This window comes from Alligator sinensis, unplaced genomic scaffold (genome assembly GCF_000455745.1).
Source record: "Alligator sinensis unplaced genomic scaffold, ASM45574v1 scaffold693_1, whole genome shotgun sequence".
Classification (NCBI taxonomy): Eukaryota; Metazoa; Chordata; order Crocodylia; family Alligatoridae; genus Alligator; species Alligator sinensis.
In genome coordinates, this window is record NW_005841987.1 from 1,710,195 (window position 1) to 1,722,278 (window position 12,084).

A 12,084-nucleotide genomic window follows, 5' to 3' on the forward strand; every position below is an offset into this window, starting at 1 on the left:
GGTTAGAAAAAATAAGATTATTTCCTCTGAAGAAGAGATGACTGAGCAAGGATTTGGTAACAGTCTTCAAATACCTGAGGGCTGGTTATATGGAGGATGGTGACAGGCCATTCTCTGTGACTGTAAGGGAAGCAAAGGTCTTAAATTGCAACAAATAAAATTGAAGTAGAATATTAGGATGAACTTTCTAACCATGTAGGTGGTTAAACATTGGACTGGGCTACATAGAGCGGCTGTGGAATCTCCATCCTTCTTAGCTTTTAATAGCAGATTAAACAAAAATGTGTCTGAAATGGTTTAAATGGAGATGATCCTCCAGAAAAGCTGGACTAGATAACCTTCTGAGGTTACTTCTAAATTTACTTTTCTGTAATTCTATAACTAGGTTTCATGGGACACCTTGTGGAGTGTTCCTGGGAAATGGCCTGTATAATTAACCTGTCTCCTAGACAGAAGTTCTAGGCTGTGCTTCATCTCCCCAGCTTGGAGGCAGGGTGTGACATTCGTGCATAGGACTTTTAGAGCCTGCAGTTTGAGCAATGCTTTGGAGTGGGGGTGGGAGGGAAAGCCCAAAAATGTTTTTCCTTGTAATTTTGCAAGATCAAACATGAGCCAGCCGCTCTGCATCAGTTCTTTTAAAGCTTTTACTTAAATGCTTTAAAGACAAATTTGATTCTAAGTTCTACAGCTCTTATTCATGGGAATAAACCATTGAATTCAAGCTCAGCAGAATCAGCAGCTGGATTTCTCTTATACTTACTTTTATCTGCAGTGCAATACAAGCTGCAAGATCTTTGGTGCACATTTAAATTATTAGTCCTGCCATAGCTTTCTTAATCTTTGCTGAAACACTCTTTTTGTTTAGTGTTACTACAGTGGCTCAAAACAGATAGTCCTCTGCCTTTCACCTAGAATAATATCACAAGGCTTCTGATCCTGCCATCCTCACATCTCCAGTCATTTAATGGTTTGAGTGCACAGGGAACACAGGTTTGTTCCATACGGAATTGTTCGTGCTTTCTCTTGTAGTAGAAGAGAACAACCTTGCTGACACCAGGGAAATTTTTGCAAAATCTTTCCACCACTGCTATCACTTGAGATCCATGGTGTTAGGAGCACTGAGTGCTCTAGCTTAGGCAGACTCCTATCAGCGTTTTAAGCACTGTATCCTGCATCTTAGCTCATAGCCATTCTAAACGAGGATGATAGATTTTTCCAGTTGGTTTAGCATCTAGAAAGATAGCAGTCAGGTAAAAAGCGCGCACAAAATTCTGCTTCTTGGCTACACAAATATACATCTTCAGTGGTTTTCTCAAAATTTAAATTGGAGGTACTGAGGACAGAATTTACCCCCTGTATGCATATTTTAATGGCTCTAGTTTACTTCCCATAGAACATTACAAGTGGAAGAGATTTAAAAATTAAATTCACCTTTTTTTTGCCATTCAGTCTGTTTACTGTTTTCCATTCCATTGGGACAGTTGAAACAAATTAGTCTGTCTCATTTTTGTTCAGTCACTTTGGTTTGGTTTTTAATGCTAGCCCAGGACTTCCAGCATTTGGGTGGAAAAGACCAGAGGGCATTTTCAAATCCAAACAAATTGTTTTCATGGAAATAATTTCCTAGAGATTTTTTTAAAAAAACATTTCCATGGATCTTGGTTTCTGTAAGCCCCCTTATTCCCTCTTTGAAACCCCAGATTTTGAACAGTGTTCCTTTAAAGTACAGACTCCAATTAAAAAAAAAAAAAAAAAACAAGAAAAAAACCAAGGAGAATGCTGCTCTGTAATAAGCTATGCTTATTTCCCGAAAATATTTTTAAATGCTTCAACGTAATAAGCTTAAGCTTCATCTTAACATGAAAATTTGCCTCTGAATTATGAACCCTTACAAATAAGGGTTTATAATAGAAGCACTCTCGGACCCTTAATTATAGGGTAATAAATAGCAGTGCTATATTATCTTCTGATATTTCCTTACATGCGTAGTGAATGTACACAGCTGTTGTTGGAAACTGATAATCAAGTACTATATAGCTATATTACAACTTATACTTACAACACACCCTTCATGTAAGCAGCATCATAGAGCACTTAACAGTGAGAAGCAAAGAAAGCTGCTTCTAAGCAGAAGCATAACTGAACAAATGAGCTTTGAATTTTAATAGAAGAATCCCAGTCAAACCAGAATTCCTCCTCTTGGCAGGAGCAGGCAAAGAGCATGCCAAATGCAAAATCTTTGCTCCAACATCATGGAGGCAGGACTTAAAAAGCCAGCATAACTTAACGATCCATCAGGAATACACGGAGCAGGAACATCGCAAGTGAAGGAGGCATAAAAGTTACACAAAGCCTTTATAATAGAGGCGGGGGGGGAGGGTTAACAGGATATGTTAACCCCTGGAAGAGCCCTTTCTGCTGCGGGTGAGCCGGGCAGGCTGGGAGGCGACAGGGGCCAAAAGGATGTAAGCGGGGGGTAGAGACGGAAACCGAGGTTAAACAACCGCCCCGGGGCTGGTGTCTGCCCCGAGGGACGCGGCTGCCCCGGGGGAGGCGTCGCGCAGCCTCCGTCCTAGCCGGGCGAGGGCGATGCACGCGTGCCCGGTCCTCCCCCACAGCCGCCCTCCTCCTGCTCACTACAAACTTCTCGTCCCCGGGACTGCCCAGCCCAGCCCAGCCCAGCCCCCGCCGCTGCCAGCGCGGGAGTGCACTGCGTGGGGCGCCGTCCTCCCGGACCGGCGCCCGGCAGAGCCCCCAGGGGCTACACTTACCTTGACCTTTCCTAACATCCAACGTAACCTTCCCTGGCTGCAGCCTGAGAGCACAGGACTCCAGGGGCCCCACTTCCAGGTAACACGTAGCTTGTGTAAATTCAGGCCCCTTTCCCGCTTAGCCTGGGCACCCACAACCATCAGATGCTTGTGAAATCCTTGGCCCATTCGGACAACATGAAGCAAAAGACGGCGAGTGAAACACTATCCTAACAGTCAGACAAATGTAGTGAGGTAATCATCAGCTGTCGATTATATTTTAAAAACTGCCCATGATATTTTCGCGGGTTTAGAGCGAACATTGAAATCCAATAACCCCTATTAAAAATAAAAGATAAGGCTACCAAATACTAAATATTCTAACTGTGGAGGGGTGACCTGCGAGGTCCCCACGTGCCAGATCTGGCACCCGCTGGCCACGGCCTGTGGGGAGGGGGAGCACGTCCATGGACCCGACGCAGCCCGTGGGGCTGGCCCTGCACTCTTCCTGCGGTCCCACACCACTCGCCTGGCCCCTGGAGAAAAACCAGGGTAGAGTAATGGCAGGGGCGGGGGTGGGATATATTGTTCTCTGGTAAACACATATGCAGTGAAAGAAAAATGTTTAATATCTTGTCCACCATTTGTAAATATGTCAAAAACAGAACAAACGACCAAAGCAGCAACAAGCAGCCCCCCTAGGGATCACTTCTTCCACATTTCTTAGTTGAGCAGCGTGAGGAAGTTTAGGTACAGGAGTGAGTTGTTTTCCTTTCTCCCATCCCGTGGGGATGCTGGTCCTGGTTGGAAGAGTGGCAAAAGGCTCAGAGCAGCGACAGGACACTCTGGGTGAAATCGTGGCCCCGCCACTTTCCATAGGAGCTTTGCCTTTGACTTTGAGGTGGTGAGACTTTTTATTCTGTATGTTTCAAGGCTAAGAGCTCACTCCTTTCCCTTAAGCCCAAGGGTGGCCAACCTGCAGCATGAGCAGCCTCTGCATGGCATATGGGGAGGGGACCTGCAGTACAGCAGCAGATACAGCAGGAAGCAGAAAGTAGAGCAGATGACAGGGCGCACACAGTAGGAAGCAGAAAGCAGAGCAGCAGGTCAGGGAGAGGAAAGGGATCAGAGTGGCACTTGTGGAGGACATAGGGTTCATCTGTAGCATGGCTGCCAAAAAGATTGCCCTCCCCTCCCACTCCCATGGCTTAGCCCAATGCCGTACCATGCCCATTTCCACAGGAATCTAGCAATATGTGGGTTTCCATCATGAAAAAGTGTTGATCTCTGTGTTAAAAAAACAGAATCAGAGATCAAATTGAAAGGAAGAAGAGGGATACTTGCAAAGGGCTTAACCTTTCAAGCTTTGAAGGCAAAACTAGGAAATACATTGAAAAGGAATGTCTGTAAACAATGCTAATTAGCATTTTCAAAATCATAACAGTGATTAAAATCTCTGAGTCATTATTTATTCATCACAAAACCTCTTTGCAGACCTGGGAATACTGATTAAAAACTAAGTGCCTTTCTAAATTTTGTACAGTAAGTCGGAAAGATGCATAAGAAGGGTTAAAATGGAAACGAGAAAGGAAACTAAACAAGCAGAATTTTTCTTTTAAGAACTGATACTTTCTTTTCCCCTTCCTGGCAGGGATATTCTTATCCCCCAAATTTTGGTATTATGAAAATGTTTCTCATACTAAGTACAAGTGTTAGACTGAATCCAGTTGGTACTAAAATTGCAAACACTCATACTCCTAGGAAAGCCAACAGAGAGGAACTTCTTTTAACTCCATAATAGCAGGTTACATAGAAAACGAACACTGATGGTCAACTAGCCAATTATGGTATAAATATCCGTTGTTTACAGCGAGGTGTTAAATGAGCCTTTAGAGTACAAAGGATCAGACTGTCTAAGCTACAATTTGTGCTTCATCCCATTATGTCTCCCCTAAAAAGGCCTGTGCCTTGTAGGTAATGTGCACACAGAACATACTTCTCTCTGTTGATTTTAGTTTGCTTTATTTCAGTGCACACTCTTGTTTACTTTTTAAAATTTAAATAAATGTCAGCATTGTATAATTTCTATGTTAACAAAGCAGTGAGCAAAATCCCTTGTATGTTTATAAAATATTATTGTTTAATTCACATAGTTTAGGAATTCCAAATGTTGAGAATAGGAAGGAGGCCAAATACCATCTGTTTATAACTATGATGCATCATCATATGTGTACTTTAAAAAAAAAGGGAGTTTGGTCAATCATGCCACTATTTTATCTGTTCAGAATATGGTGAAGATGTAAAATCAACGTCTGTCATTTGCAAGAATCTTTCAAGTGGTTTAAACCTGAGTAGGAGCATTGGGGAAGTTACTCACTTCCTAACTATTTCTACCAAATTAACAGAATGAACGATCAATCCCCCCAACCAGTGCAAATGCTAATTGTGTAACTTTCACCTAGCCTTAATATTGTATAAATTTGCCTCAATCCACTTTCCAGATTCTGAGAGAGATCCTGGGAGAGATCTTAGGAAGTGATTTTGGATGCCTTATTTCTGTGTTTATCCAGGTTCATGGATTTAAAGATTTGTATTCATACATTTTCAGACCAGAAGAGATCACCAGGATCATCTAATCTGACCTCTGCCAAAAGAAAGCACGTGGAAACCTCACTCAGTAATGTTTACCCTTACCTTTCCTAATATCTAACTTAAACTTCCCTTGCTGCAACTGGAGACCATATGACTTGAAGGGCCCAATTTCCAGGTAACACTTAGCTCATATAATAAGTCAGGCCCCTTTCATGTCTTAGATTGGGCACCCAAAACCACTAGATGCTTTTGAAATTCTTGGCCCATTTGTACAACATGAAGTAAAAGACTGTTAGTGAAACACTCTCTCCTAACGGTAAGACAAGTGTAGTAGGGTAATAATCAGCTATCAATTATATTTTTAAAACTGACTGTGATATTTTAGTGGGTTTAGAGTGAAAATTGAAGTCCAATAATCCCTATTAAAAATAAAAGATAAACCTACCAAATACCATGCCACTGAATTTTATGTGGTTTACATTCTAAATAGAAGGTAGCCTGTCTCCTTAACAAAAGAGAGTATCCCTGAGTTAAGTAGATAAGAAGATTTTTTGTTCCAAACCCAAGTTAATTAGTTAGCACGTCAAGCCTTATAGATGTCTTTCTACCTTTAAGAGCTGGAGAATCCCTAGTAAATGTACTTAAACTTCCTAGTGAGGGCCAGTGAGATGAATGCAGAGATTAACATTAGTATTACTGTGCTTTCTCAGTGCATCACAGCTGCAGTTCATCCTACTATTGATAATGATGCTTGGAGTTATTGAGGTAGTTTCTCGGTCTCACATATGGGGTCTTTTCCCTAGGGATGAGGAATAATAGCTGCATTCAGGTGGTGTGGGGAGGGTAAGAAGATATTTTCAGTTGTGTCTTTGCCTGGTGCATGAAGACTATCAATTGTGTTGATTTATTAAATGGAAAGGTAGATTCAGAAGCAAGACAACACCCCTATTGGGTCTGAGCTAGGGGTTGTTATACTGTGTTAGCAAAGGGTCAGATGTGCAGGTGGGAAAAAAAAATACCGTAGGTTTGTTGGTTTTCTCTCTAAGCAGAGTATAGCATCCAAGATTGTGTGGCCAAATTCACAGTATTTTTTTGTACTTCCCTAATCCAGGATGCCTGCATACTGAAATTCCTGTAACTCTTGTTTTTTGAACTTCTTAGTTTCTACTGTTACATTTAAATTACAGCATCTTGAATTATTTAGCTACACCCAGTTGAGAAAGTTAAGGCATCTTTTGCTACACTGCACAGGACTGAGCTGGTGTTTTTTTAAATTGTTTCGGTCTCTGCTCAAAAATTTCATCTTTATTGTTGTGTCTCCTCCAAAATGGATCACTTAATCTCCCATTTACTCCCTACATAAAACGAATCTTTCTACTAACTACAAAAAGGAAATGCACTGTGTATCTTTCCTTAGTTAAAAAACCATTGCAAAACAGTATTTACTGGCATAGGTTATTTGGTATATACAAAGTATGCTGGCATGTATAAATCCAACATATGTGGAAAGTTTAGGCACTTTCAGACCTGAAAGTTTCAGCAATTTATAAATTTGAAATGTATCCATTCCCAGCACAGAAAAGGCTTATATCCTGTTCCATATCAGATACGCAGGCATGCGTTGCTCCATATTACTCTAGTTTGCATGACTACATACTATTTGGTCTCCCAAAGTAAGACACCAGTCAGAAGTGCAAATTGCCCAGTTACCATGTACATACTTATCTAGTACAAACTGGAATAGTTTTCCAGTTACACACACGATGTGCTAGGCACTGTACAAAGGTATATAATAGCATAACTTTTCATCACCCTTTACTAAGGTTAAGTCAGACCTGGCCTTTGTCTTTTGAGAGAATATACTTTGCTCTTGACAACGGTAGAAGTAACAGACAAAGGAAAGGAGCTGGCGAAAAGCCAAATGAGATCATCTTAAAGTTGTGAGATGATATGATAAGGCAAATAGTGGAGTGATGGAGTTTTGTTTTGGGAGGAAGATGGACAATACAGGCTTGTCTGTGTTCTTAATATAGTGGCAGGATAGCCATGGGAAGATACAGGTGGTAGCCTGGACAGAAAGAAAGTTACTGATGTCAAATGCCAATGCACTGTCAATCTGTCCTGCTGCCAGTAACCCTGAAAAAACCTTCCCTCAGATTGAATCACAGAGGTACTAGCAAGCTGGACAACAATCTAGACAGGGCAGAATCCCAAATGTTAATTTAGAGAGGGGTAATTCCTGGGTGGCCCAGGAGAGGCCATCTCTGCTGATTTATCCCTGAGTAAGTCTCTGCAGACATGGAGTCTTGTCAGGCTGTGAAGCCCCAATGGGCTTCATGTTTCAAATATGCCAGGCCACTGGATTAAGGTTTTAGACCAAACACATATGCATTATAGCTTGGAAAGATCCTTTCGCTCGTTCTATTTGATAACGTGCTAATGGCTGCATTAGCTTATGTCAGACAAAGTTAGTGAGAATCAAAGATGTGTTCCCCAGTGAGTCAAAATAAGAACATAGCCCCAGATGCAGCATACTCACTTCTGCTGACAACCGGCCTGAACCTGTGAGGGACTCAGCACCTTGTTCTCTCGCTGGCTTAACTGGGAATGAAAGCTGAGGGAAGCCAAATCTCTCTGGCTTGTGGACATTAACTTTTATTCATACCGTAATATGGACTTTAAATGAAAGCTGGAATATTAATAATCTTACTCTGCCAGATTTGAGGGCAGCTGACCTGCAGAGGCCCAGGCTGGTTTAAGAATCTACATCTGAGAAAGCACCCAAGGTTGTAGTGTCAAAGCGAGCCTCTTCCCCCAGGAGCTGTGGCACATCACCTTGAAGGGCTGCAGCAAAAATGATGGCAGCAGAGAATTCATTTCTATTGTTCATGTCTCCAGTTTTATAAAGGTTCAGGGTTAATAAACCAAGCTCCTTTCTGAGAGGGAGTTGGCTAGAAAAATCCTCCAAGTGGGAATTGTAGAAAATGTAAAGACTTTGACAAAAATATCTTCCAATTTGTTTGCATCTAAGAGAAAACAAAGGAAGCTGGAATTTCATGTCTCTATTCTGGGGTACACATATATTTTTTTCCATTAAGCTTTCAGGTTTCAATACTGTCATATGAAAATCCTAAGATCAGCAAAGCTTTTTATGTTGAAGTATTTAGCTAACAGAAGACACTGTATCAAACTCCAAAGATTTATATACAGATTACTTCCCACATTTCACATAGTGCAATTCTTTGGAAAAAATTGTATAGCCGTTGTGTGTTGATGCTATTAATAGATATGTTTAGTGCGGAAGCATGCGATACGTTGAACAGGCTTGGCAGAAACCACATATAGTGTGATCATATTGTAATACTGTTTGATGCAATAGTATGTTTGATCAGTTACAAGTGACGAGTATCATAGCACATCAAACAATATGATACAATCTCATTGTATGGAATTATGGCTGCTGTCAATCAGCATATGGCCTGCTCCTTCAAAAGCTATCTTTGGAGAACGGGAAAAAATGATAGCTACGCATGCATTAATAAATAAGCTGTTGCATAAATTCCATACAGACCTGTTGAGATTTTTGCTATTCTTTTATAGTCCGTTTTTTTTCTTTTTAAACACTAAAATGGGCAAGAGTTCACATGGTTGATGTCATTCTTAAGGAAGGGTTCTGCATTCTTTTGAATAGTGTTTGTGAAACTTCTGACAAACATGTATTACTTTAAGCTGTGAATTTTATTTTTATGAGTAGTATTCTCAGTACAAATCTACTCCACTTGTTTTTGCTGTGGCTTCAGAGCATCTCTTCAGCTCTTGTTCTCAGGGGGAGAAGAGGCGGGCTATTAAAATGCATGTTTTGTCTTAGAGCCTGACACACCTTATTTGATAACTGCTCACTTTGATTTGGGGAGGGCACTCTGAGCTTGAAGTCTCTTCTTTATGACTGATGTATTCATGTTGCTGGGGGGGTTTACCTCTTTTAGATGAAAGATATGCATGTAGCATGTAGGTGTGGTTTCACCTAGTACACATTTTACTACCAGTATCATACAGTATGGCATGCTGTGTATACCCTGACTTTTCACTCGGTCAGAGGAAGATGGAAACATAGTGCATGAATGATTACTTTTAAATTAAGATATTTTCCTGCAGCACAGAAATACTGGGCTAAGTTTTGTCCTCCATTATGCTGGCACAGCTGTACTGAGTTCAGTAGTTTTGGTGAGGTGTTTGGGGCAAGGATTTTGTTTGTTATATTGTGTGAGTCTAGGCTTGTAACAAGCAAAAGCTGGCTGGTCAGACCAGCAAGGCATCACAGCAGCCTTTCAGACAATGGAGGTGTCACAGGGAAAAGGTCATTTTCAGCTTTTAGTTTCTGGTTAAGATTGCCACGGACTGGAGCTTCTTCCATCTCTGGATATTAAGCAGGATGGCTAATACTTGACTATAGCCTGACGTGTGCAGCTGTTCTGTGCACAGTATGTAATGGGTTAGCAACATTAGATGGTGTTGAAAGAGTAAAAGTGGGTCTCATTCCTCTTAACATGAAGTTAGCAGGATGGGAAATTTCAGAGAGAAAGTGTAGATGTTACTATGAGTAGTTCTGGATACTTAAAGAGAGGACATGTTGTCCTCTGTTCAAAACTCAGCTATATCCCATAATGATGCTAGATGGTGATGTGAGGAAGGACAGTCTTAGGGTTAGTACAAGGCACTAGCTCTAAGGATATCTGGGTTTAAAAGAATGTGTCCAGAGTTATAGTTGACTCCCACCCTGTGGGTTTTGGCTCGACTTCTCAAATCACACTCACTTCTGATCTTCCTGAAAACCAAATGAGAAACTTGATGATTAAATGCTCATAACTTAGATTAGCACTAAGCCAGTTTTCTTTAAACCTGGTGTGTACTTAACTGGATCAACCTGAATTCTGAGGCAGCTTCAGAATGAAACTAATACCGTAATAATTTGCTCACCTGGTGTTCCTCACCTGAGAATTTCAAAGTGCTTTTCAAATAGTCTCAAATATGCCTCACAACTGGAATGAAGTGGACAAGTACCACTATTCACATTTTACAAACACCAGTCTCTTGACTCCCAGGGTTGGGCTTTTTCCAACTGGCCATTCTGCCACCACTTAAATTCCCAATTTTGTCGTTTTTTGAACTGTGAGATATCTGGCTCCTTGAGGCAAGTATTGTTGACTAAGAGCTAAAGAACATTACAGCTCCTGATGTTCTACGTCTTTTGCATTTAAAATAATTAAAAATAACAAGTAAAGAAAATTAAAATAAAATGAACTCATTATACGCGTACCTTGCTACATAACTGACTTTCTTCAAACTGGGCTTGTTTCTTAGGTCTCATTGGGCATGTCTACACGTGTATTAATGTGCCATACTTACAGTGCATTATTAAGTTAAGGTAGCACCTGTTATTACAGGTACTAAATGTACCATAATTGTTGCTACTGCACAGTAGTACCGGCTCATGTCTTTTACATGACACTAATGCACAGTGACTAATTCTGCACGCTAACATTAGCGTGTTAGCACAGGTTTTGCCGTGATCTGCTAATGTGCAGCAGAATTAGCCTACTGTGTTTTTAGCATCTCATGTATGTAGACGTGCCCTTTGAGATTTTGAAATCAATCAAAATTTAATGCTTGAGCATTAATTGGCAGCCATATCACCTCAAGCTATCAACAAAGTGTGTTTGATATGGAAAATATTTGGGAGACTCCATCAAGTATCGTGCCATGGTTCTGGTTTGCTGTTGATTCATAGGAAATGGTTTGTGTTATCCTTTTTTATGACTTCTTGCACAAAACCCATGGGGTTTTCTTGAATTAATTCCTGTTTTAGAAAAACATCCAGTCTTTATATAAAAATTGTTGGTGACACAGAATCCACCACAAACCATTGGTATTGAGAAGCACAGAGCTTTGGGAGAAACTCTCTCTCCAAATGAGAATCCAGGACTGAAGATTGCTTCCTTTGATTACTAGAGATTGCCTGTTTCTTTTTGCTAGAGTAATGGTGTTTGTCCCAGGGTCGTGACTAAATTCCAGTTAGGGTAATTAGCTTGCCATCTCATTTGAGTATGGTATTCTTCACTGCCTGTCAGACAATGTTGTATAGGGTTGCTGTTAAAAGTGGCAGTACTTCAGGAGAGGCCAGAGTGATTCTTGTATATATAGATAGTAAAAATATTGGGGCCCTTTGGGATGAAAGGTGCCATATGTGAGAATTTTTTTCTTGTTTATTAACCTCAAGCCAATTGTTCTTCATTCTAAAAATAATACTTGACTATACCCTGACTTGTGCAGCTGTTGTGTGCACAGTATGTAATGGGTTAGCAACATTAGATGGTGTTGAGAGAGTAAAAGTGGGTCTCATTCCTCTTAATAACATGAAGTTAGCATGCTGAGGGTCAGCTTTCTTTAATTTTAGCACCAGATTTTTTTTATTTTATTTTTTTTACTAAAAAAGGAGGAAAACATCTCTAAGCATTTAAATCCATTTTTGTGGGCATACAGCCTAACTTTTAGGATGAACCAACCTCTCTGGTCTATAAACCAGTGCTTTGACAGCAGCATCAGTTATAAATCCTGTGTATTAGACACCATTTCATGAATGGCAGAGCACCACTTCTAGGATATGCATTTACATTGTTCCACACCGTAATATCTGTCTGCATCACAAGTGCTGAAGGATTCACTCCCAACAACCTCCCTACAC

At 40.7% G+C, this 12,084-nt stretch overlaps 1 long non-coding RNA gene across 1 annotated transcript in view; it reads right to left on the reverse strand.

Moving 5' to 3' along the window:
* Positions 1-12,084, reverse strand: part of LOC112549885 — an 84,607-nt gene that overhangs the window by 63,622 nt on the left and 8,901 nt on the right. The window lies entirely within an intron of this gene.